The 26,605-nt window shown below is 40.7% G+C and overlaps 1 protein-coding gene, 1 long non-coding RNA gene and 1 pseudogene across 7 annotated transcripts in view; 1 reads left to right on the forward strand and 2 right to left on the reverse strand.

Annotated features, from left to right (window-relative positions):
- NMNAT3 (nicotinamide nucleotide adenylyltransferase 3) overlaps positions 1 to 26,605 on the reverse strand; it is a 125,042-nt gene that overhangs the window by 35,707 nt on the left and 62,730 nt on the right. The gene's annotated exons all lie outside the window — the stretch shown is intronic.
- LOC132011840 (uncharacterized) overlaps positions 1 to 26,605 on the forward strand; it is a 79,466-nt gene that overhangs the window by 34,534 nt on the left and 18,327 nt on the right. The gene's annotated exons all lie outside the window — the stretch shown is intronic.
- Positions 19,364 to 25,984, reverse strand: LOC132011839 (isopentenyl-diphosphate Delta-isomerase 1-like; annotated as a pseudogene).

Here is a 26,605-nt window from a genome sequence, read left to right on the forward strand (position 1 = left end):
ATTCATTCTACATGCATTCATTTGAGCATGTGTTTTTAGCTCCCTGAAATTTCATCCCGCCTGTAGGCTGCATTTAACTACCAGAGCTGAGCTATGTAACCACTCCCTCACCACATTGGTTGCCCTTTATAACCACACCCACTTCCCTCCTCTCAAGCCCTGTCCCCAACCCCTGGCAACCTCTAATATAGTCTCATTTATATAATTTAGTCATTTCAAGAATGTTATATAAATGGAGTCCTATACTATGTAACCTTTTAGGACTGGCATTTTTCCCTCGGCATTACTCCCTGGAGATTCATCAAAGTTGTTGGGTGTATAGTTTCTTTTTATTACTGGATAATATTCTCTAGTATGGATGTATCAAGGTTTAACTGTTCACCCCTTGAAGGACATCTGGGTTTTTCCCAGTGTTTAGCTATTGTCAAGGAAGCTGCAATGAACATTGGTGTACAGGTTTTTGTGTGAAAGAAAGTTTTCCTTTCTCTGGGATAAATGCCCAGAAGTACCTTTGCTGGGTATACGGTAGTTGCCTGTTTAGTTGTAAAAAATTGCTACACTGTTTTCTAGGGTGGTTGGGCCATTTTTACATTCCCCCCAGCAAGTATGAGAGGTCCAGTTTCTCTGCAACCTTGCTAGCACTTGCTGTCATTATTTTTTCTTTTAGGCCATTGTCATGGGTGTGTCACAGTACCTTACTGTGGTTTTAAAGTTGCTTTTTCTAACAGCTAACATTTAAAATATCTTTTCATGTGCTTATCTGCCACATGAATATCTTCTTTGGTGAAATGTTTCTTTGGTGTCTTTTGCCTATTTCCTAACTGGACTGTTGCTGTTTTTATGGTTAAACATTGAGAATTCTTTATATAAATAGCAGTCCTTTCTTGGATATGTGATTTGCAACTTCAGCTCTTTGAGGAATAAGACAGTTACACTAAATAAGCAAAAAAATAAATAAAAACCATTGATTTTGTACCTTTTGTATCTGACTGGGGGAAGGGGATGGAAAGCCGGGAAGAGGTGTCTTGTAGTTAATGAAGACACAAATAATGGTTCCCATTTTTCATGGAGTCCTTTATGTGCACACTAGTGAGGCAGAATGGAAACCAGAAAAATGTCTGAGGGCCTCAATACAAAGCACATTCACTGGGGAAGGGCTCTTCACCCCTACCCTGGTGCAGCCAAGTCCAGTAGGAGAGTACCAGCCATGGAGACCTCCCTCTCAGAGACCCTTCCAGGATCTGTTTCACTGAAGCGACATTTCCAGGCAGACAGATGAAGAAAATGCTGATTTGTTAGTAAATCGGAAAAGTACCTCTTTCTAAAAGACTTGGGAATGTAACACTTGTGTGGCCTCAAGCCCCTGAAGCCTCACATGAGAAAGAGAAAATGATCTTGGCTCAAAACAATTGCCAGAGTAATTCAACATTCTTAAGTCTATCTCCTCCAGAAAAATCTCTTAAATTAGAAATGTGAAAATAAACAGTTTTTCAGGCCAGGCTGGAGAATTGCCCATGAATATATATTAAAATCACTCTATTTGATTAATAAACGTCTGTGTGAGCCCAAGATTAAAGTAACACGCTGAGCTTATATAATACTTACTGGTGCTCTCATGGTGTCTCCGGAAGCCCTGAAGACCCAAAACCTGGGCTGTCACTGCCTTAAACAGAATTATTAGAGTTTAATTTCCCCCCTTATCTCAGATTGTCTTGTACCTCCTGATCATGATGCACTGAATCCTCTATTCACTGTGTAATGGAGAATCAAAATTAAAGTCACAGGGGTAAGCACAAGTGATGTGCATCACACTGGACAATGATCAGATATTTGTATTTAACCCAGAAAACTGCTGGTGTAAATGATATTGCAATAAATATGCCTCAATTTAAAATGCAAGTTGCTGAGAGGGAAACCTGGGAGCCATAAAGTACTCTTCCCCTCCTCAAGGTTGTCCAAAGGGAAAAAAAGGACAAGGCTTTCAACTGGGTTGTTATCTTTACGATGCAATTTAATCTGGGATGCCACAAACATGTGGGGCAGGATCGTTAGGAAATAACATCAATAAAATATCAAGAAAGGACTAAAGAAAACAGGAGAAACCGTTTTTTGTGGTTTTCTCTCCCCTATGCATAGATATGAGAACATGACACTAACCTGTCTGGTCATGGCCACAGGAATGTGAACTGCTTTCAGCCAGCCCTGGGTCAAGGGCTGCTCAGGATGCAAGTGGGGAGACTGAAAGGTGCACTGGATGTGTCATGTGGGCTAGACACGCCACATACATTATCTCGTTGAAGCCTTGTAATAAATAACCTTGCAAAAGTTAGGAGATGTTATTCTCCTGCTGCTGTTGAGCCCCTGCTGCCATTGAGGACACACAGGTTAAAGGGGGTGGAATAAGCTGCCAAGGTCATGCCTGAGCGAGTGGGATTGCTACCAAGGCTGACTTCAAACCCAGTGCTCTTTCTGTGACCCTGTCGTCCGAGGGAAGGGAGCAGTGTCCCCTCTATGGCTCACTACTCTGCAACGCTTTCTCTTGTGCGTTGTGGCATCTGAGGGAAAGCAGAAATAGAGATGAGAATCTGAGGACCCAGAGCCAAGTCAGGGCCGAGTGTGGCTGAGTGGCAAGCAGGGCTGGGAGGAGTGTGCGTGCTAGACAGGCTGCCAGGCACAGGTACGGCCTCCTGGACCCTGCTGGGGCTGGGGCAGAGATTTGGCTGATAGCAGACATGCGCTCATTTCTGCTCCATGTGTCTGGAAAACTAGTGTTCTTCCTTCTGGAGGCATCCATTTCGTCAATTATAGAAGCACAAAGGATAAACTCTGGACTATAGTTTGGGACTCTGAATTCAGGGGAACTCTGGGAATAGAGCCTACAATTTAGTTTCTGAGTGCTCAGAGCCAGCAAGAGTTCACTGAGTAGTCACTTCCCTATTCGGTAGTTTCCAGACAAGCAGGCAGGTAATAGCCAATGAAGGAAAACCTTATCCAGGCATCTGACAGGGTCTCACGGTGAGGTGGGAAATGCACCGGGGCCAGCTTGCTGCCAGGAGTTGTTGTATGGGGCTGTGCACCTGTCCCCGGTTTGAGTCCTGCTGGTCCTGCAGATGGTGGCCTGAACGCTCTGTCAACAGTCCCGGCACTAGACGGCGGTCTGAGCTACCCAAGTGCAGGGAACTTGGGGCGTTCCAGCAGTTGCTGTACCAGAGGTTCTCTGGGGGAATCCCTGTGCCAAGTTTCCCTCCGTGGTTGACACTTCAGCTATTAGACATCCACTGACCACCTGGGAAAGATCTGAATGAGTCCCTTCATCTTAAAGTCCACCTTCCCTACCTGGCATTTCAGACTCCAAGGTCAAGCCCCGACCGCTTCTCCACTTCCAGCCGGACCACCCAGACTTTCTGCTCTCACCGAATCTGGGTTTGAGACTTGTCATTCCTGAGGCCTTGCACAAGCCTGCCGCTGCGTCTCTGCAGCACCGGGAGGAGAGAACACTAGCCTTGGGGGCTGAGGCCTGGGTTCAGGCTCCAGCTCCCTATGTAGGAGCTGTGGCACTGACAACCTCTCCAAGCCTCAGTTTCCCTGTCTTGTAGGGAGGGATAACATGACCCCCTGCATTCTAGTCCTTGTACTCCCACAGTCTCCTTTCATCATGACACCCAAAACTTCCTGTTACTCTGGTGCTTCTTCTCATCCCAGCTTCCCTGGCTTGTCCAATCAGATTCCCATGTTCTCAGGAGTAGGACTCAAAGTACCTCCATCTTTGGAAAATCCTTCTGTACTTGGAGGTTTGCACGTTATAAGGCTCCTCTACCTAGTGGTCATTTTCCCAAGCTTCTTTACTTTGCTGCCCTGACTCAGCTGCCCCCTCTACTCTGCACTCCATAACAGCACATTCCCCAGCATCTCCTCCCCTGTACCTCCACCCACCTCTTGTAGCTTCTGTCTACCAGTGTGTAAAACCATGGTCATATCAGCACATTGAGATCCTCTCCATCTATAGTCTGGCCGTAACTGGGATGCCGTTTCCAAGTTCTAACACTACTGGCTCTCTGTCCCTCATTAGCAAACTGTTCTCCATGCCCTGAAGCCCTGTGTGGGTTCCTTTGTGCACTGGGCCATGTTATCCCCAAGACAGCTAGTCACCAATCCATCGCTTCAGCTCTCGGCAGACACATGTTCCACCCTCTCTGATAAAACTGTGCACCCCCCTTGCTAGGCTCTCCAGTCACTCTTGACCCTGCCCTGCCCACCTCCCCTCTTCTTTTGCACCTCACTTTCGATCACCTGGGATCTCAGGTCAGCCCTTTCAAGGATGCTCATGGCAATACCCAGAGCCCCGTGCCCCTGCATACCTCCATTACACCCAGCTAACAAATTCCTTCCCTGGTTGAACCCAGCTACCCTCTTTTTCTGTGGTTGTCTGAGAGTGACCAAAACCACTGGGAGAAGCCATCCCTGAGGCCTCTCGCAGTGCTGAGTCCAATGGACTAGCCACACGCCCTCCACGAAGGTGAGATTCTGGCCCAGGTGGTCTCCTATCACACAGCCGCCATCTTCCCTCCTCAAGCCTCCGAACTCCCAGCAGCTGTCACTTTCAGCTGGGGGCCATGCCACCTATCTTGGAAGGGAAGAGAAGCCACACAGGGAAGTGTCCCCATCTCTACCTTTGTCCTGCCTGTTTGACCCCCAGTTAACAACAGCCACAGCCTAGGGCCAGTCCATCTATTTGGGCTTAGGTTTCTAGTCCCTCCTTATCCCACAGGACCACCACCAGAGGGGCCGAAAATCAGTCAACTGCAGCCTGAATCTGCCCGTGACAGGCATGTCCTGCTTGGTCCACAGAGGGTTAATTATTTTTATATTCGATGAGCCAGTATTTAATATTTTAGAGGTTTGTTTAAAAAAACTTTTAATTTCGATAGAATTTCAGGCTTAAGGAGAAATAGCAAGAATATTACAAAGAATTTTCATATACACATCACCCAGATTTCCCAATGGTAATATTTACCACACGTGCTTTATCCTTCTCTCTCTCTTGCCAAATAAACACACACACATTTTTTTTCTGAACCAGATGAGTAAACTGTAGATGTGACGTCCATGTGTTCCTAAATATTTTAGTATGTTTTCTTTTAACAAAACATTCTTTTGCATTTATATGTAAATATATACACATATATTTATACATATATAAAAATATATATATATTCCTTTACATTTATACATTTAAATGCTATAATAACACGAATCACGAAGTTAACATTGATGCAGTACTGTTCTCTAACTTACAGACCTAATTCCTATTTCACCAAACTTCCACTGATGTCTTTTATAGTAATAATCAACCCACGATCAGTAGACTGCATTCAGTTGTCATCTCTTTAGCTCTTCCTGCATCTAGAATAGCCCTTCGGTCTGCTTTTCACGACACTGACATTTTATACAGGCTAATTATTTGGCAGCCTATCTTTTACCCTAGCTTTGTGTGTGTGACGTGCATGTGGGACATGCACTCCTGGTGGGCACAAAGCAGTGGCGATGGGGCGCCCTTCCCAGCACTTCAGGTCAGGAAACACCTGTGTCTTTATGTTCCCTCCCATCAAGGTCAGCGTGGATCCGTTGGTTAAGGCAGTGTCTGCTGCGTTCCTCTGCGATAAAGTTAGGATTTCCTCTTTTCTGATTAGTAAGTCTATGTCAGGAGTTACTTTGTGAGTATGTAAATATCTTACGTCAACCCATTCGTTTTAGAACCCGTGAATGATTCTTACTTCAATCCATTATCACGTGGTTGCCAAATCGTGATTTTCTAGCTCTATCATTCCTTCTACATTTATTAGTCAGCATTCCGCTGTAAGAAAGAGCTATCTTGTCTCTTCCTTTATCTGTCTGTTCATTTAACTAACTTAGTTGATTTATATCAGTTTAGATTAATGGACTGGTACTTTATTCAATGAGTGATAACACTTTACTTATTTATTTTTATGCTCAAATTGTCCTAGATTTTATCAGTGGTAACCCCATCAAGCTGGTTCCTATATGCTTCTGCTATGTTCCCATTATGTGAGCAATTTTTTTTTTTTTTTTTTTTTTGGCTCCTTAAGTTACTCAAGTTCAGCTTATACTTTCCCTGCCCCCTCCCCAGAATCAACCATTTTTTTCCAAAGAGCCCTTTGGCGGATAGGATTGTATTTAGAAACCAAGATTAGAATGGTAGGTTGTACTATTTTCTTGGGATATTATTATTTCTAGACCCTCTCAGCAGACAGGGATAAAATAAAATGTATGTGTGTCTGCATACACACTGACAGAAATGTCTGTCTGTCTGTTCAACTATCTTTTCTCTCTGTGAACTCCTCACACCGATACCTTCAATTCCCACGTCCCATCCCTAGATATTTCTATTTTCCCTCTGTCACTCAGTCTTGCAACAGTGAGAAGCCTGACTTTGATTATCCACTAGATTTTATCACTTAGTCCTAGTATACAAAGGAAGTGGTTTCAGAATTGACAGCCCAAGAATCTGGAAAAAGAACCCTATTTATTAGAGTTGAATATTCACTTACACTTGAATCCTCAGTTTCCCCTATTTTATAATCACAAACAATGCAGCAATCAATAATCTTTTACAGGGGCGCCTCGGTGGCTCAGTGGGTTAAAGCCTCTGCCTTCAGTTCAGGTCATGATCTCAGGGTCCTGGGATCGAGCTCCGCATTGGGCTCCCTGCTCACTAGGAAGCCTGCTTCCCCTTCTCTCTCTCTCTGACGGCTGCTCTGCCTCCTTATGATCTCTGTCTCTCTGTCAAATAAATAAATAAAATCTTAAAAAAAAATCTTTTACATATGAACATTCCTATTTGCAGCTTCCCCTATGAATTCAGAAGGTATGGCTATTCCCCTCTTCGCACAGGGCACACGTGCTCCCCCGGGGCTGCTAGTCTGCTTGCTTTTCCTCCTTGCTCTTGTACATTTAAACCCCACCTCGCCTGGAGCAGGCCATTCCCAAGACCGTGTCCACTAACATCTCCAGTTCTCTTCTCTCATCCTCTCCAATCCAGCTGGCAATCAATGCTACTATTGCAGTAAAAGCATTCTCACAGAAAAGTCACTCTGAACCCCACAGATGTGATTTTGCACTTTCCAACCAATAAGACCTCTTTGTAGCATGAAATGTGGTGACCCTTCTTCGCTCCTGTCTTCTGGGACAGAGACTGCTCTGGTTCCTCCCTACTTCTCAGCCTCCTCAGACACCCTTGCAAACCATCATCCTCCTTGGTGGGGTTGCAAAATGCTGCAGCCCCACGGGACTTCTCTCCCTTTGTAACTCTCCCCCGCTCCTGGAACTCAGTTACCCCTATGGACATCTGCCTGTTTTATCTACAAGGGATTGGCCAATGTCCATCTCCAGGCCTGTCTTCTCTAATCACCACCTTCCCACAGATGTTTAGCTGTCTCTCCTCCCAGCATGTCTGAAGCTGAACTTGTCCCTTGCCCACGTCTGGCCCACAGCTAGGACTCTCTCCTCCTCAGGGAGTAGCGCACTTTCCCCATCAGATCCAAACCATTATCAGGTCAGCTTTACCTTCTAGCTACCTTCCACATCTGTCACCTGCTCTTCATGGCTTTCCATGTCACCCTCTTATCAAAAGAATTGTTTCAGGTGCCACTTAACTGTCTTCCCTCCATCCCCTCCTTGATGTGTGCATTAGAGGAAGGTAAGGTAGGGAAGGGAAATGCGTATCGTCTCACAGCCCTTAGGATGAAAAATACATTCCTTAACAATGACCAGCAAGGCCCTCATGGTTTGCCCCTTCTTTTTCTCTCCCTTGTCTCGCCTCCCGCAATACTCCCCTTTGCTTCCTGCTTCGCAGTCATCACAACCTCTTCAGTCCTTCGTAACCATGTTCTCTTCCGCCTCAGGGCCTTTGCACGTACAACTTTTCCATGCCGAGAATGCCCCGCATCCTCTGATCCCCAGCCAGCCTCACTCTTGACTAAAAAATGTCTCATTATTCTTCTCTAGCTCAGCTCTTCCATTCCCAGAAACACTCTCCCTGGATTCTATGTTGAACTGCCTCACTGTTCACACTGAGAGCATCAGCGCTTCTCCTCACTCCTCTGAGTAATTTCATGTCTGTGGGATTTGATTAATGTCTGCCTCCCTGTTAGGGACTGAATGCTTCTAACTCCTCCCTCTCTCCAATTCCTGTGTTGAGACCAGAAATCCTGCCCTAACGGCGTATTAGGAGGCGGAGCCTTTGGGTGGTGACTGGGGTTAGATAAGGTCAGGGGAGGGGGGGGAGCTCTCTTGAATGAGAAGAGTGTTCTAACAGTCACAGGAGAGCCTGCTTCCTCTCTCTGTTGTCTACCCTGTACCCGTATGATGAGAGGTCAGCAGTTTGCAACCTGAAGAGGTTCTTACCAGAACCTAACCCTGCTGAAACCCTGATCTCACACTTCCAACTTTTAGAATAATAGAAATTAACGTACCTGCTTTGCTTCCAAACCACCCCGGGAACATCTACAGTGCTTTTGCTCACCGCTGTCTGATGACCAAGGCCCCCCCCCCCCCCCGAGCACAGAAACCAGTCTGCTCCCATGTGGTCCCTGCATCCAGCACAGTTCACAGCACAGGGAGGGGCTTGAGAAGAAACATGTGGAATGAAGGTGGTGGGATGGTGTGGTGGTTACAGGCCCAGACTGGAGGGCAGACTGGCTCTATCCCTTACTGGCTGTGTGACCTTGGGCAAGTGACTCAATCTCCCTGAGCCTCAGCTGCCTCATCTGTAAAACAGGGAGAGTAACAGTACCTGCCTTGTAAGGTTGTAATGAAGGTTAAAAGAGTTCATGTAATGCACTTACCACCTGGAAAGTAGTAAGGAAGACACGTTTGTTAAATACATAAAACAGGTGAACGGTTGCTAAATGAGTAAGTATTAATTAAACTGGAAGAAACTTTGATCTGAAAGAAAAAAGATATATAAGTGACAGTTGTTGAAATATAGGCCAATGGCCAAATCATACTGCCTAGAAATAAACACTCTAAGTAACAGAAAACAGGATTTAAATTAAATTCAAACTCCATTAGTAAGTTTGTAACTATGTGTTGGGAAAACAAGAAAGTACAACTGGGAATATATTCAACAACTCAAAAGAAATGCAGGCTCAAATTCTTAATATATTCAATGAATGCTGTAGGTATGTCTGATGTTGTTCACTAGTCATATGTTGGGCTGAATCATTTGTTAAAAATCAGCACACTAAGAATAAAAATCCCAAATGAACTTTTTTAAAAACCACCCACATCCAATACACAAATTCATCCATCAAGGCTTTGAGAACTTTTTCTGTGAGAGCTCCAAACAGCATTCAGTGCAAAGTAAGAAAGGCCTATCATCAGAGGACCACACTATAAAATACGGACATCCACCAACGGCCTCGCGCATTCATACAAGCCCTTATCTTATTCCCATTCTTTCAAGTGAAGGAGTGTTGAAAAAAAAATAGCTGCTTCAACATTTTCTCCTTTGAGCTCCTATGACTGTCGTATTCACAATGAAAACCTACAGAGCTAAGTTTCATCTCATGTATAATTTTTTCACTGTGTGTGTGTGGGTGTTATCACAGAACCAGAGATCATTAAAATTTTGATATACTGGCCTCTGTCAGCTTGTAGGGTCTTGTTGTTTTGGGAGAAACAGTTAGAAGGAACAAAAGGAAGGACAGTTGCAGCCTGGAGAAGGGATGCTTGTGAAAGGGGAAAGACCTCCTGTGGCAAATTAGGGAGACACTGTTCATTTCTCTGTAAAGGTACTCAACAAATGCTTTAGCTGGTTTAATTCAATTTATATGCATGCAGGATCAAATTACAATTGTGAGATGTCTTAGGGAAAATACACTAACAGAAGGAAGATTCACTTTTCTTCCTGAAAAAACAAAATCAGCAGTGGGGCCAGATTTTCATCCAGCTTTAATTGTGAGCTGATCCTGGTTGGCAGAAAAGGTACTGCTTAAATATTTGTTCCTGGAGAGATGAAGGGGGGTTGGGTTGTGACTTGGTGCACAGATCTGTGGGCCTTTGAGGCTGCTGCTGGTGACTGGGGTATGGGGAGGAGATGATGCCTGACCAAATGGAGAAAGGAAATCCACACCACATAGCTCTCATGGTGGCAGTAAAGTTCGCTTCTCCATGACCTGGTCCTCCCGACTCTTTCAGCCTCATCTCTCTCCCATATGCTGGAACATCATGCTCTTCCACCTCTGTTTACCCATGCTGCTTTCTCTATCCATCGTGCCTGGCTAAATCTCTCACATTCCTCAAGCCTTGGGTGTCACCTCCTCAAGAAGCTTCCCCCACCTGTTAGGTGGGAAATGTCCCTCCTTTGTACCCAGTACTACAGTCGTCTGCAACCATGCATCTCTCACTGTCCAAGGGAGGCAGACAGTCAAATCCCACAGAGGTAGAATTCTTCAGGTGACCTATGGTACTCATGCCTTCCTGTTGGGCAGGGGATACAATTTAATCAACTGTATTCCCAGCAACAGTGCTTGGCCAGGGGAAGATGCAGTAAATAAATACCTGTAGGATGTTGAAAGGTGTCAACCCAATATCTAACATTCCAAGACACAAGCAGGGGAATCTGTTCTGGACTTCCAAAAATGACCAAGTACTTTGCATAGAAGAATGATTGAGAATAAAGGCAAGAAAGTGCATGAGTCATTCATGACCAAGGGCCTTCCAACTACTAATACCCCAAATGATGGGAATCATACGTACTATAAATATATGATATATCATGATTGATTATCCATGCATTCTGTGGTTACCATGATCTTTGGAGATCAGGAACAATCTGACACCTTGCAGGGCCATCCCAGAGCCTTCCCATGCAGCAAAATGAGCATCTGCAACTACATTATGGGATGCATATGTCCCCCCAAAAGTTCAGGTGTGGTTAGCCATCTGTGAAGTGCACACTCTACAATGCATACCACATACTCTATCCTGATAAAGCTCACAGCAAAGACAATGTCATGAGGCCTGGGCATTTCTGATGAGTCAGGGTTGGCAGGACAAAGCACTTAGTGGCTAAGAGTCAAGCAGATGTTTATATCAAGTCCAGGGTATATATCCTGAAAAGAACATTATTCCACACAGTGTATTAAGATTTATAGGGAAATAAATTTCTTCTTCTCCCAAATAGAAATGTTCTTTGTTCCCCCCACATACTTTCTTTAGGATAAATTTTGTGAAGTGGAATTGCTAGACCAAGAGTATATACTTTCTTTCTAAGAGATAAGGACGCTTTTAATTTTAACACAACAGCCATTACTGTTGAACTAGTAATTTCTTCAATACATCTACTATTCAGTCAGTTGGTCTTCAGATTTTCCTAACTCTTGCATGAATATCATTTTATAGTTGATTTGAATCAGGATTCAAATAGGGTCCATCCAGGCTATTGTTTTATGTGTGTCTTAAATCTCTTGAATTATAGTTTTCAATTCTTCTTTCTTTCTATTTATTTGTTAAAGAAATAGGTTATATCCTACAGAATTTATCATGTTTTATATATAACTGAAGTAACCTTGTGGAATTTTTTCTTTGTTTGGTAATTGAGGTATAATTAACATACAATAAACCAAACATATTTCAATGGTATAATTTAGTAAGGTTTGACATGTATGCAGCCATGAAACCAACACCACAATCAAGATAACGAACATAGCATCAGTCACCCAATGTTTCCTTGTGTCATTTTGTAATCCTTCCCTCCCACCCCATGGCAATCCCCTAACCCCAAATACTAATCTGTTTGCTGTTACCATAGATTAGCTTGTAATTTCCAGAATTTTATAAACAGAATACATAATGTATGTACTCTTTTTAGGTCTGGCTTCTTTCACTCAGCATAATTATTGTGAGATTCATCTGTGGTTTGGGTTCATTCTTTTTTGTTGTTGAGTACTATTCCACTGTGTGGATAAACCACCATCTCTTTACAAGTATATGACAAGAGAAAAAAATATATATAAACAAATAAAGAAAGAACCTCGTCAAAAAGACCCACAAGTGTAAAATTTATATGCTATCAGGACAAACACAAAAAACATAGAAACACTGGCGGAAGAAGATGGGAGAGTTCTTATAAATTCTCAGTGTGTGCGAGGAAGGTTGTTTTGATTCTTCCTGGATGTATCTTGATATCTTTGTTAAAGGACTCAGCTTTCCTAAGATAAAGGGGATTAAAAATTGGTTTACCTATAGGGGTAGTATTGATTGGGGAAAGGGGATTACTTTGAAGTTTAACTCTATATGAATATTAGAGGATAAAAATAAAAAGGAATAAACTAGACTAAACTAAACTAAAATTTAAAAAAAGGAATTCAAAAAATAAAAATGCAAAAGAAAAACATAGGTGTTATGTATCAAAAAGTTCAGGTTAGAAAGGTATTATGGAATTTGATGTACTGTACAGATCACTGTGATGGTAAATAGGTTAAAAAAATTACCTATGTGTAAAAAAAAAATGAACCAGAATAGTGGAAATGAGTGAACAATACAAGTTTTCCTATGAAGTAGTGGTTGTTCTCTTGTAGTCCTTTTTTTTTTTTTCTCTCTTTTTTTTTCCTTTCTTTCTTGGTTTGTTTTCTGGGGGAGAGGCCTGCCACGTGGGTTGTCAGTCAATGTTTCCTGAGTTAAGTCCTCCCGCTCCCGCTCCCCTCAAGGGGGTGGGCTCTGAGGAAACTGGTTTTTTTCAGGCTTTTGTTCTCTGGCAGTATTTATGCTTGTTCACTTTTTTTTTTTTTTCCCTCTCACTTTGACCGCCTTTGATAGTTTTTGTAGTTTTAGAGGAAAACAAACCGCACCCTGATCTCCCTCTCAGAGAGAAGCCTCAGTCTGGGTGCAGAGCCTAAATAAGTTCCCCCTTGGCCGCTGGCAGAGCAGGTTCCAAGTTGCAGACCCTGGGGGCGCAGGATCTTTTGCTGTACCCAAAGCCAAGGCAGTGGCAGCTGTCTGGGAGCTCCCGACTGCCAGAGAGGTTCCAAGCAGCGATCGCACACTGAGATTTTGCCACTGGCCCGGACTGGGAGAGCCCGGCTTGCGCGCACCTCTTTCAGAGGCGGCTATGGGTTGCGCGCACATTTCAGGCACTGAGAACGGGGTGCTGGTCTGTAAGCACCAGGCTGGGCTTTGGCGCACCTCTGTCAAGGGAGAGTTTAGGGCGCGGGGCTTAGGCTTTGAAACAATGGTGAGGGTCAAAGAGCGCCGGCCGGCCTTTGTAACTCAGGGGAGCATGAGGGATGTGTGCGCGTATCTCAAGCTTTGTGGTAGGGCTCGCGCGTTCTGCCGACTGGCGTGGCTCCCATTCCCTCACAGGAGCTAGAGCCCACGCATTCTCGGGCGTGCTGGTGGCTTAGGGACCAAGAGCTGGTTTCTCCGCTGCACACTCTCTGCCTCAGCGCCGGGGAGGCTGTCCTGGGACTGGGGACTTAAGCCCCTGTCCCTAGCCGCCCCGATTCCCACAATCCGCCCCCCCCCCCGCAATCCTTTGCTCTTTTGAAGTGCTTTCAACCAGTCTCCAAGTTAATGCTGGTCCCCAGACGCAGGGCACTCTCGCTCGTATTGGGGTATTACTCTCCAACCAGTCGCCTCTGGTGGCTCCTTCCCCCTTTTGTTTATCTTCCTATATCAGTCCGCGGTTCCCACTCTGCTTTACCTGCCCACTGGCGTCTTCTGCCCCTGTAGAGATCCAGACACGTATAATTCTGATCTCAGGCTGATTTCATGGGTGATCGGAGTTCTTTGGTAGGTAATCAGCTCACTTTGGGGTACCGGCTGAAAAGGCACCTCCTCTTACTCCCCCGCCACCTTCTCCCCCCAAACCACCATCTCTTTATTCACACATTGACAGAAGCCTGGATTGTCTGTAGTTTGGGGCTATCATAATTAAAGCTGCTCTGAACTTTTGTGCATGAGTGTATGCTTTAATTTCTTTTGGGTAAATATCTAGGAATGGAATAGCTGAATCATATGATAGGTAAACATTTAACTTGTAAGAAATTGTCAAGCTGTTTTTCACAAGCTGTTGCATAGTCATGTTCCTACCAGTAGTATCTGAGACTTTCAATTGCTCCATGTCTTTGACCATAGTTCTAGGTTGGTCTTTTCAAGTCCAGTCATTCTAATGTGGGTGCCATGCTCACTGTGATCTTAATCTACACTTCTTTTATTTAACTGAGCATCTCTCCATGTGCTGATTTGCCATCCCTATATCTTCTTTGGTGAAGAGTCTGTTTGAATATTTTGCCCTCTTTTTTAAAAATTGTGTTTTTTAAATTACTGAATTAAAAGGTCTTTATATATTGTGGACACAATCCTTTTATCAGGTACAGGGTTTGCAAATCTTTTCTCCCAGTCCATGGCTTATCTTTTCATTCCTGTAGTGTTTTTTTAAGAACAGAAACTTTTAGTTTCAATGAAGTTTAATTTGTCCATTTTCTTTTCTATTTTGGATTATGCTTTTTGTGGTGTTTTATCTGAGAATTCTTAACCTAAGAGCACAAGACTTTCTCCTATGTTTTCTTCTAGAAATTTTATAATTTTAGGACTTATATTAAAGTTTGATACATTTTAAGTTAGTTTTTGAGGTGTGAGCTATGGAATGAAGTGCCCCCCTCCTTTTTTTGCTTATTATGGATATCCAATTATTTCAGCACCATTTTTTGAAAAGGCTATCCTTTCTCTTCTGCATTTCTTTTAATTTCTCCTTTTTATTTTTCCTGCCTTACTGCTTTGGCTACAACCTCCAGCACAATGTTGAATAGAATTTCCATTCCTAATATGCTGCTTTGTATTTTCTTTTTTTCTTCTAATGTCAGGGATGGATGTTGACTTTTGACAATTCTCTTTACTGAGATAATTATAGTTTTTTTTTTCCTTTTTAGTTAATGTGATGAATTATATTAACTGATTTTTGGGTGTTAAACTAAGTGCACATCTCTGGGACCACCAAGAGATGGGGTTGGTACTGATATATTATCCTGTATATGTATTGTTAGATTTTTTGGAAATATTTTGTTTAGGGTTTTGATCTATGTTCATGAGGAATACTAGCACATAGCTTCCTTTTCATATAATGTGTTTGCTTGGTTTTGATATCCGGGTAGTGCTAGCCTCACAGATGGGAGTTGTGAAACAGTCTCTCCTCTGATTTTCTGGAATACACTGTATACAAATGTTATTATTTTGTCCATAAGTGAAACAGTCTCTCCTCTGATTTTCTGGAATACACTGTATACAAATGTTATTATTTTGTCCGTAAATGTTTGGTACAATTCACCAATTAATTTATTAACTTATGTAGGTATGGTGGGGCGCAGTTTTTTTTTAAATGTGGTAAAATATATGTAACAAAATTTGCCATCTCAACTATTTTTAACAGTTCAGTGGTATTAAATACATTCATTATGTTGTGCAGCCATCAGCACCATCCAACTCTGTAGCTCTTTTCATCTTATAAAACTGAAACTCTGTATCCATTAAATAGTACTTCCTCCTTGTCCTGTCCTCCAGCCCCTAACAACCACCTTCTACTTTCTATCTCTATGAATCTGACTACTCTTAATTATCTCATATAAATGTAATGACACAGTAATTGTCTTTTTCTGACTGGCTTATTTCACTTAGCATGTAATGTCCTCAGGATTCATCCATGTTATAGCAAATTACAGAATTCCCTTTCTTTTGAGGGCCAGATAATAGTCCACTGTATGTCTATACCACATTTTGCTTATCTAGTCATCCATCAAGGGGCACTTGGGTTGCTTCTACAGTTCAGCTATTCTGAATCATCCTGTTATGAACAACAGTTGTACAAACGTCTCTTTGAGACCCTACTTTCAATTATTTTGGGCATATAGCCAAAAATGGAATTGCTGGATCATATAGAAATTCTAGTTTAACTCCGTGAGGAAGTGCCATACTGTTTTCCACAATGGATGTACCACTTTGCATTGCCATCAACATGCAACAGGGTTCCATCTCTTCACATTTGTTGTTGTTGGGGTTTTTTTTGGGGGGGGGGTTGTTTCTTTGTTGTTTTTTTTGTTTGTTTGTTTGTGTTTTTTTTGGTTTGGCTTCTTATTAGGTACATAATTTGCAAATACTTTCTCCCATTTGATGGGTTGACTTTTCACTCTGTCAATAGTGTCTTTTGATGCGCACAATTTTAAAATTTTTACAAAGCCCAACTGGTCTATTTTTTTTTTTGATTATCTGTGCCTTTGTTGTCATATCCAAGAAATCACTACCAAATCCTTGCTGTGAAGCTTTTATCTTATGTTTTCTTCTAAGAGTTTTATTCTTTCTCTTGTATTTAGGTCTTTGATCCATTTTGAGTTATTTTTGTATCTGCTGTTAGGCAAGGGTCCAGCTTCATTCTTTTGCATGTGGATGTCTAGTTTTTCCAGTACCATTTGTTGAAATGATTGGCCTTTCACCATTGCATGATCTTGGCACTATTGTAAAAAGTCATCTGATCCTATTTGTGAGGGTTTGTTTCTGGACGCCTTATTTTAAACATGTCTGTCTTTATACTGGGACCACACTGTTCTGATTATTGTAGCGTTATAGTTAAGTCTGAAATCAGCCTTCCAGTTTTGTTCTTACAGGCTATTTTGGTTATTTGGGTCTCTTGAGATTTCCTAAGACTTTTAGGATGGTTTTTTCTATTTCTTCAAAACATGCCAGTAGGATTGTGGTAGGAATTGCACTAAATTTGTAGATTTCTTTGCGTAGCATTGACTTTTTAACAGTAAGTTAAAAACTTTAACCCAAGTTTTTTTTTTTTTTGAAGATTTTATTTATTGGACAGACAGAGATCGCAAGTGGGCAGAGAGAAAGGCAGAGAGAGAGGAAGGGAAGCAGGCTCCCCACTGAGCAGAGAGCCTGATTTGGGGCTCAATTCTAGGACCCTGAGATCATGACCTGAGCCGAAGGCAGAGGCTTTAACCCACTGAGCCACCCAGGTGCCCCTAACCCAAGTTATTTTTAACAATAACTTTTTCTCAATCCACAAGCATGGGATGTGTTTCCATTTATTCAAATTTCTTTCAACAATTGTTTTGTAGTTTTCATTTGGTACAAATCTTTCACCTCCTTAGTTAAGATAATTCAAAAGTATCTTAATCTTTTTGATGCTATTATAAATGGAACTGCTTTTCTAATTTACTTTCCAGATTGTTCATTGTTACTGTAGAGATGTGACTAAATTTTGTGTGTTGAGTTTGCATCCTATGTTGCTGAATTCATTAATAGTTTTGTGCATGTCTGTGTGTAATTTTTAGGGTTTTCTACATAGGAGATCATATCATTTGCAAACAGATAATTTTACTTTCTCTTTTCAATTTGGATGTGTTTTGTTTCTTTTTCTTGCCTAATTGGGCTGGCTATAACTTCTAGTACCCAGCTATAAGAGATATATGTAGAAAAATGTTGCTATCGCCAATGTCAGAGAAATTACTGCCTGTGCTCTTATCTAGGATTTTTATGGTTTCAGGTCTCACATTTAGGTTTTTAATCCAATTTGAATTTATTTTTGTGTATGGTGTAAGAAAGTGGTCTCGTTTCATTCTTTTGCATGTAGCTGTCCAGTTTTCCCAACATTTGTTGGAAAGACTTTTTCCCATTGCATATTTTTGCCTCCTCCATCAAAGATTAACTGACCATATAATTGTGAGTCTATTTCTTGGCACATATCTATACTGTTCCATTGACCTTTGTGTCTATTTTTGTGTCAGTACCATACTATTTGGATCACTACAGCTTTGTAGTATGTCTTGAAATCTGGGGTTTGAATACCTCCAGTGTTGCTCTTTTTCAAAATTGCCTTAGCTGTTCAGGATCTTTTATAGTTTCATACAAATTTTAGGATTGCTTGTTCTAGTTCTGTGAAAAATGCTGTTGGTATTTTGATAGGGATTGCATTAAATGTGCAGATTGCTTTTAGTAATACGGACATTTTAACAATATTTGTTTTCCCAACCCTGAGCATGGAGTGTCTTTTGTGTCATCTTCAATTTCTTTTATCAATGTTTTATAGTTTTCAGAGTACAGATCTTTCACCTCCTTGGTTAAGTTTATTCCTAGATATTTTATTATATTTGATGCAACTGTAAATAGGATTGTTTTCTTAATATCTCTTTCTACTGCTTCATTATTGGCACATAGAAATGCAACAGATTTCTATATATTGATCTTATATCCTTCAAACTTACTGAATTCATTGATCAGTTCTAGTAGTTTTTTGGAAGAGTCTTAGGGTTTTGTATATATAGTATCATCTCATCTGTCAATAGTGAAAGTTCTACTTCTTCCTTACCAATAAGGATGCCTTTTATTTCTTTTTGTTGCCTTATTGCTGTGGCTAGGACTTACAGTACTATGCTGAATAAAAGTGGTGACAGTGTACACTTATTCTTGATCCTAGAGGAAAAGCTCTCAGTTTTTCACCACTGAGTATGATGTTAACTGTGGGGTTTTCACATATGGCCTTTATTATGCTGAGGTATGTTCCCTCTAAATCTCCTTTGTTGAGGGCTTTTATCATGAATAGATATTGTGATTTTTTTTCTGCATCCAATGAAATATGGTTTTTATCCTTTCTCTTGTTGATGTGATGTATCACACTGGTAATTTGTGAATGCTGAACTAGTTTTGCATCCCAGGAATAAATCACACTTAAGCACAGTGAATGATTTTTAATGCATTGTTGAATTTGGCTTGCCAATATCCTGTGGAGGATTTTTCCATTTATGCTTATCAGAAATATTGACCTGTAATTTCCTTTTCTGGTAGTATCTTTATCTGGTTTTGGGATAAGGGTAATGACAACCTCATAGAATGAATCTGGAAGCTTTCCTTCCTCTTCCATTTTTTGGAACAGTTTGAGAAGAATAGCTATTAACTCTTCTTTAAATGTTTGGTGGAATTCACCTGTGAAGCCATCTGGTCCTGGACTTTGTTGGAGTTTTTTGATTACTGATTCAATTTCTTTGCTAGTAATTGGTCTGTGCAAATTTTCTATTTCTTCCTGATTCAGTTTTGGGAGGTTATGTATCTAGAAATTTATTCATTTCTTCCAGGTTGTCCAATTTGTTGGCATGTAATTTTTCATAATATTCTCTTACAAGAGACAAGCACCTTTGTTATCTGTGGTATTGTTATTTCTCCTCTTTCATTTCTAATTTTGTTGGAGTCCCCCACCCCCGTTTTTTTGGAGTCTGGTTAGAGGTTTATCTTGGTTTCCTCAATCTGTTCTATTGTATTGTTTTTAAGTTTTTGTTTTACTTTATTCTAATCTATATTATTTCCTTTCTTCTACTGATTTTGGGTGCTTTTATTTTTCTTTTTCTAGATGCTGTAGGTATAAGGTTAGGTTGTTTGATATTTTTCTTGCTTCTTGTTTGATACATTTCTTACTTCTTGAGGTAGGCCTGTATTGCTCTAATCTTCTTCAGACAGCTTTTGCTGCATTCCAAGATTTTGGACCACTGTGTTTTCATTTTTTCTTTTCTTTTCTTTTTTTAAGATTTTATTTATTTATTTGAGAGAGACAGAGACAGTGCGTGTGCGCACAAGCAGGGAGAGCGGCAGGCAGAGAGAGAAGCAGGCTCTCTGCCAATCAGGGGTACTGATGTGGGGATCAATCCCAGGACCCTGGGATCATGACCCAAGCCAAAGGCACACGCTTAACTGACCGAGCCACTCAGGTGCCCCTGTGTTTTCATTTTCATTTGTCTTAATGTATTTATTGATTTCCTCTTTGATTTCTTGGTTGACCCATTGATTGTTTAGTAGCAGGTTATTCAACCCCTATGTATTTGTGGTCTTTTCAGATTCTTCCTTATGGTTGATTTCTGGTTTCACAGAGTTCTATTTATATATGCTTTCAATCTTTGTGAATTTGTTGAGACTTGTTTTGTGGCCTAATATGTGATCTACTCTAGAGAACATTCCACGTGCGCTTGAAAACAATGTGTATTCAGTCCACTGTTTTAGGATGTTATTTTCAAATATAACTGTTAGATCCATCTGGTCCAATGTGTCATTCACAGATGCTGTCTCATCGTTGATTTTCTGTTTGAATGATCTATGCATTGATGTAAGTGGGGTGTTCAAGTCCCCTACTATTATTGTGTTACTATCAGTTTCTTCCTTCAAGTTTGTTAATAGCTGCTTTATATATTTGGGTACATAAATATTTTCAATTGTTACATTTTGCTATTGGACTGTTGTCTTTATTATTATATAGAGTCCTTCTTTTTCTCTTGTAACTCTTTTTGTTTTAAAGTCTGTTTTATCTGATATTGGTATACCACCCCTGCTATCTTTTGGTTATTATTTGCATGGAGTATCTTTTCCCAATCTTTCATTTTCAATCTGTTTCTCCCTATGGATCTAAAGTGTCTCTTGTCATAACATATAGTTGGATCGTGTGGTTTTTTTCCCAACTGCCAATCCCTGTTTGACTGGAGAGTTTAACCCATTTACAGTTAAGGTAATTCCTGACAAGGAGGAATTTCTATGGTAGTGTTACTTGTTTTCTAAACGCCTTATAGCTCCCCCTTCCCTTATTTCTTTCTTTATTGTCTTCTTTTGTGTTTAGCTGCTCTTTCTGTAGTAGAAATTCCTTCTCATTTGAAGGAAATTGAAAGGAAGGAAATTGAAGGAAGTTGAAATTCCTTCTCATTTCCTTTTGTGTATATTCTATAGCTATTTTCTTTGTAGTTACCATGGAGATTACATTTAACACCCAAAGACATTTTAATTTGAACTTACACCAGTGTACCTTCAATGGCATACAAAATCTCTGCTCCTTTAAACCTCTGTCCCCATCCATTTGTTGATGCCATAAAATAACATCTTCATAAATTGTGCGGTCAAAAACATAAACTTATAAGTCTTTTTTTTTTTTTTTTTTTTTTTTTTTTAATGAGCAAGAGGAGGGGCGGAGAGAGAAAGAGACTCCCTGCCCAGCAGGGAACCCAACTGAAGGCCCGATCCCAGGACCCTTGGATCATGACATAAGCCAAAAACAGATGCTTAAGTGACTGAGCTACCCAAGCACTCCTTCTTATAATTCTTTTAAATCCATTAGTCTCTTAAATTATGTAGAAAATGAGACTTGGGATTACAAACCAGTTACAATAATACTAGCTTATATTAGACAATTTTTTTTTTCAAACTTACAATCTCTTCAGATGTATAGGAACCAAAAAGTACAACTACAAACCACTGTTACAATAATACTAAATTTTATAATTTCCCATGTATTTAGCTCTACTGAGATCTTCCTTTCTCCATACAGATTCACATTACTGTCTAGTTTCCTTTTTTTAAAATTTATTTTTTATTTTCAGCATAACAGTATTCATTATTTTTGCACCACACCCAATGCTCCATGCAATCTGTGCCCTCTATAATACCCACCACCTGGTACCCTGACCTCCCACCTCCCGCCCCTTCAAAACCCTCAGATTGTTTTTCAGAGTCCATAGTCTCTCATGGTTCACCTCCCCTTCCAATTTCCCCCAACTCCCTTCTCCTCTCTAACTCCCCATGTCCTCCATGCTATTTGTTATGCTCCACAAATAAGTGAATCCATATGATAATTGACTCTCTCTGCCTGACTTATTTTACTCAGCATAATCTCTTTCAGTCCCATCCATGTTGCTACAGAAGTTGGGTATTCGTCCTTTCTGATGGAGGCATAATACTCCATAGTGTATATGGACCACATCTTCCTTATAAAAACAGAACTCCCCTATGGCCCTGCCATTGCACTACTGGGTATTTACCCCAAAAATACAGATGTAGTGAAAAGAAGGGCCATCTGTACCCCAATGTTTATAGCAGCAATGGCCACGGTCGCCAAACTGTGGAAAGAACCAAGATGCCCTCAACGGACGAATGGATAAGGAAGATGTGGTCCTTTTATTTTACCTTACAAAACTCCCTGATCATTTCTTGCAAGGTAGGTCTAGTGGTAACAAACTCCCTCACAGCTTTTGTTTATCTGGGTATGTCTTAATTTCTCCCTCACTTTTTTCCTGGACTATAATAAAAATTTAATGATTTATAAATCATTTGGGAAAGAGCAAACTGCTCTACAGTGTGCTGACAAAGTTTATCACAATGTATCAAAAATGAAAAGCTTCACTTATTTGTTCGAGTTTGTTAGGACCATGTGCCTAGGTTAAATTAAGTTAATCTCTCTCTCTCTTTTTTTACAACAACCTCTCATAAATGTCTTTTACAAATAGTAATGTACACATATGGGGTGTGTGATACAAAATTAAGAAGTTGGTTGTGTTTTCCACACAAATACTAGTTGTAAAGTATCAATGTTTCAAGTAAGAGTTACTAGGGAACCAAATTTTTAAAAATCATGTTAAGTTAAGCAGAGAAATTATTCAGTATTTTATTAACCACTCATCTCCACATTCACATTCTATGTAATTTCTCACGGTCAACAAAACTGATTCAAATAACTTTGAGATCTCCCACCATTTAAAGTGGAAAAGCTCCACAATAATTTGAAACCATGGAGTTATCCTAATTTCACCACTGGTTGCCTTTACCAGAAGTTCTTTTATCTCTTCCTTTGACACATAACTAATAGCTCTTAAACTCACGGTGCTCTGGAATCAAAAATACATTCCTCCTCACAAACAAAATGAATCAATTTCATGTTCCCCCCAGATACAACCTGATTGAGCCTTGCTGTGAATTTGTGTTAGATAATTAATTCTTCTGGAGGAACCACTTTCATGGGAATTCCTAATTCAGCCTTTAAATATCTCTGTGCTGCTCTTCTTACTCCAGTCAGCATCATTTTCTTCTAGCTTTCCTATATTACTTAATGGAGGACTACAACAAGTAGTGGTAAAACAACCTGGAAAGGTAATTTTAGCATCTGAGCATCTGATCTCTGTTGTAGCATGAACTCATTTTCAGTGTTGTATCATAAAATCCTAAAAGCTCAGTGCAATAATCCTTTCATTCAGGTGACAATTCTTTTTGGTTTTGGCCCAACTGTACTGTAATATTCATCAGCAAGGATACTCATCTCTGCTAGGAGCTGAACCTATTCCTTATAGAGGTTGTCAGTGTCTATCTCAGTTATCATTATGACCCATCTGATCTGTCCCACAATACCTAGCCCTCCCCTCTGATTTTTGACAGGCAGTTTTGCCAGATACAGAATTCTTGGTTGATGGACTTTTTCTTTTAGTCCTCTGACTATATCAGTCCACTGCCTTCTAGCCTCCACAGTTTCTGATGAGAAATCTTCTGAAAACCTTATTGAGGATCCCTTGTACGTGATGATTCACTCATTGCTCTCAGGATTGTCTCTCAGTATGCATCTCTTTGATTTCTTCTTTCTTGGCATTCACTGAGCTTCTTGGATGTTTATATTTACATCTTTCATCAAATTTGAAAAGTTTTCAGCCATTATTTCTTTAATTTCTTCATTATTTCTTCTTGAATTTCTTCAACTCCTTTATTCCTCTTCTTCTTGATTCCCACAATGCCTATGTTGATGTACTGGATGGTGTCCCATGGGTTTCTTATGCTCTGTTCAGTTTTCTTCAATCTTGTTTCTATCCTTTCCTCAGACTTGACAATTTCCATTATCCTATCTTTAAGTTTGCTAATTCTTTGTTCTGACTGCTCAAATCTGTCTTTGAATCTTTCTAGTGAATTTTTAAATTTCAGTTATTGTCATATTTAGTTCCAGTTTATCTTTTTGGTCCCTTTTACGTTTTCTATCTTTTTGTCAGTATTTCCATTTTGTTCACACATGGTTTCTTGACTCTCTCTACATTCTTTCAGTTCTCTGAGCATCTTTAATGCCACTGCTTTAAAGTCTTTGTCTTGTGTATCCACCCTCAGATCTCTGACAATTTCTGTTGATTTATCTTTTTCCTTTGAGGAGGTCATACTTTGTTTCTTTGTATGTCTTGTGACTGTTTTGTAGAAAACTGGACATTTGAATCTAATTGTGGCAACTCTGGAAATCAGATTCTCCTCCTTCTCCAGGGTTTTGATTTGTTGTTGTTGTTACTGCTTATTGTATTGTTTTTTAATTGTTTTAAGCTGTCTCTGTGATGAGGATCAGCCTGAGGTGTAAACTTAACCTGAGTGTCATCTCTCAGTCTTTCCCTGGGTATGTATGGTTTTTTTTTTTTTTTTTTTTTTTCTGAACATGCAGTTGTCAGTGTCTGGCTGCCAAAGGGGGGAAATGAGGGGAAAGGAAGAAGGCACTGGCCCCTTAAATCCCCTGGAAATCTCTTCAACCAGAGGGGGAGAGGTTTGCAACAATTACTGGGGGCTGGGAGAAGTGCAACAAGAGATCAGAGCAGATTCCTGATATTTGGGGGACAAGATCCTTTTTGCCAACCTTGGCTCCCAAAGGCTGTGTGCAGGCTGCTTCAGGAATATGTGCACAGCTGCCTGCTATTTGGAGGTTGGAGGATGGGTAACTATTACTGTGCTGAGCATTGAAGTTACCTACAACTTACCTGTCCAAGTCCTCCCCTAAAAGTTCAAGCCTTCAATAGACTCCAGAGTTCCAAAATAGTTACATCAGATACATTCTGGTAGTGCAATTGCTATTTAAGTGGGGAGACAAATTGTTGGTGTTTCCTAGTCTGCCATCCTCCTAGAATCCTCTGTGGGATGGTTTTTAAACTACAAATGAAATTTCTTTAATTGAGCTATTCAGGTTACTTTTTCTTCTTCTTAGTACTGCCAAATCAGCCCTCACTTCTGCCCTTAGAGTTTCTATGTTGCCACTAATGGCCTTCTCCAACCTAGACATTGCATGGATAACTGTTACCCTAAATTCCCTTTACAGCATACTGTTTATGTTCATATCCAATAGTTCTGTGGCAGATGGCACAGTCTCTGGATTTTTCCTCTGTTGGGTGTTCCTCCTCCTAGTCATATTGGTGAGAGAAGGTTGAAGGGATGTATAGTTGAATATATCAACCATGATCTAAGCAAAGTGCACCCTCCTTTACACTCTTTTCTTAGGGAGGTTGCTTCAAGTTGTGCTCTGGCAAATTCATAAGGTAAACCAAGAAGTAATAAGCAAACAATGGATCCAACCTGAGACACTGGTGGGGAAATCTAGAGTAAAAGGTGTTAGGTCCAGGGGGTGCTCTTCTTACTCCAATTTTGCACCAAAGCTCAGAGTCCAGATGTAAAGACTCAAAGCCCCATGTTCAGGTGCCAAATAATGAAGTTTTAGAATATAAGTGAGGTTCAGTGTGGGGGGGGGGGTCTGGAGCCAATGACCAAGAAGGAATTAATGAGATGTCTTTGGGGCAAAATGGTGGTGGTTTATTAAAGCATGGGGACAGGACCCACGGGCAGAAAGAGCTGCTGCACAGGGTTGTGATGGGCGGCTGATTCTCCTTCTTCTTCTTTAAAAGAAAATCTAATTTTGAATGAGTGTGTCTTTCAAGAGATTTGTCTATTCTAATTAGGTTGTCAAATTTATAGGCATAAAGTTACTTATAATATTCCCTTATCTTTTTCCTCTCAGTAGAATCTATAGTTAAATCACCTCTCTCATTCCTGATGATGGTAGTTTGCATCTTTGCTTTTTTCTCCTTCCCTTGATAATCTGTCTAGAGGTTCAATTTTATTATTATTTCAATTTTATTAATATTCTTAAACAAACATATATTGGTTTATTAAATTTCCTAATATGTTTGTTTTCTAATATGTTAAGTTTCAGCAGACTGATGTCTGCTCTCATCTTGTTTCCTTTTTTTCATGCTTGCTTTGTGTTTGCCCCCTATCCCTAATTTCTTTTTTTTTAAATTTTTTATTTTTTATAAACATATATTTTTATCCCCAGGGGTACAGGTCTGTGAATCGCCAGGTTTACACACTTCACAGCACTCACCAAAGCACATACCCTCCCCAATGTCCATAACCCCACCCCCCTTCTCCCAACCCCCCTCCCCCCAGCAACCCTCAGTTTGTTTTGTGAGATTAAGAGTCACTTATGCTTTGGCCCCCTCCCAATCCCATCTTGTTTCATTGATTCTTCTCCTACCCACTTAAGCCCCCATGTTGCATCAACACTTCCTCATATCAGGGAGATCATATGATAGTTGTCTTTCTCTGCTTGACTTATTTTGCTAAGCATGATACGCTCTAGTTCCATCCATGTTGTCGCAAATGGCAAGATTTCATTTCTTTTGATGGCTGCATAGTATTCCATTGTGTATATAGACCACATCTTCTTGATCCATTCATCTGTTGATGGACATCTAGGTTCTTTCCATAGTTTGGCTATTGTGAACATTGCTGCTATAAACATTCAGGTGCACGTGCCCCTTTGGATCACTACGTTTGTATCTTTAGGGTAAATACCCAGTAGTGCAATTGCTGGGTCATAGGGCAGTTCTATTTTCAACATTTTGAGGAACCTCCATGCTGTTTTCCAGAGTGGTTGCACCAGCTTGCATTCCCACCAACAGTGTAAGAGGGTTCCCCTTTCTCCGCATCCTTGCCAGCATCT

The sequence above is a fragment of the Mustela nigripes genome, chromosome 2 (genome assembly GCF_022355385.1).
Source record: "Mustela nigripes isolate SB6536 chromosome 2, MUSNIG.SB6536, whole genome shotgun sequence".
In the NCBI taxonomy this organism is placed as follows: domain Eukaryota; kingdom Metazoa; phylum Chordata; class Mammalia; order Carnivora; family Mustelidae; genus Mustela; species Mustela nigripes.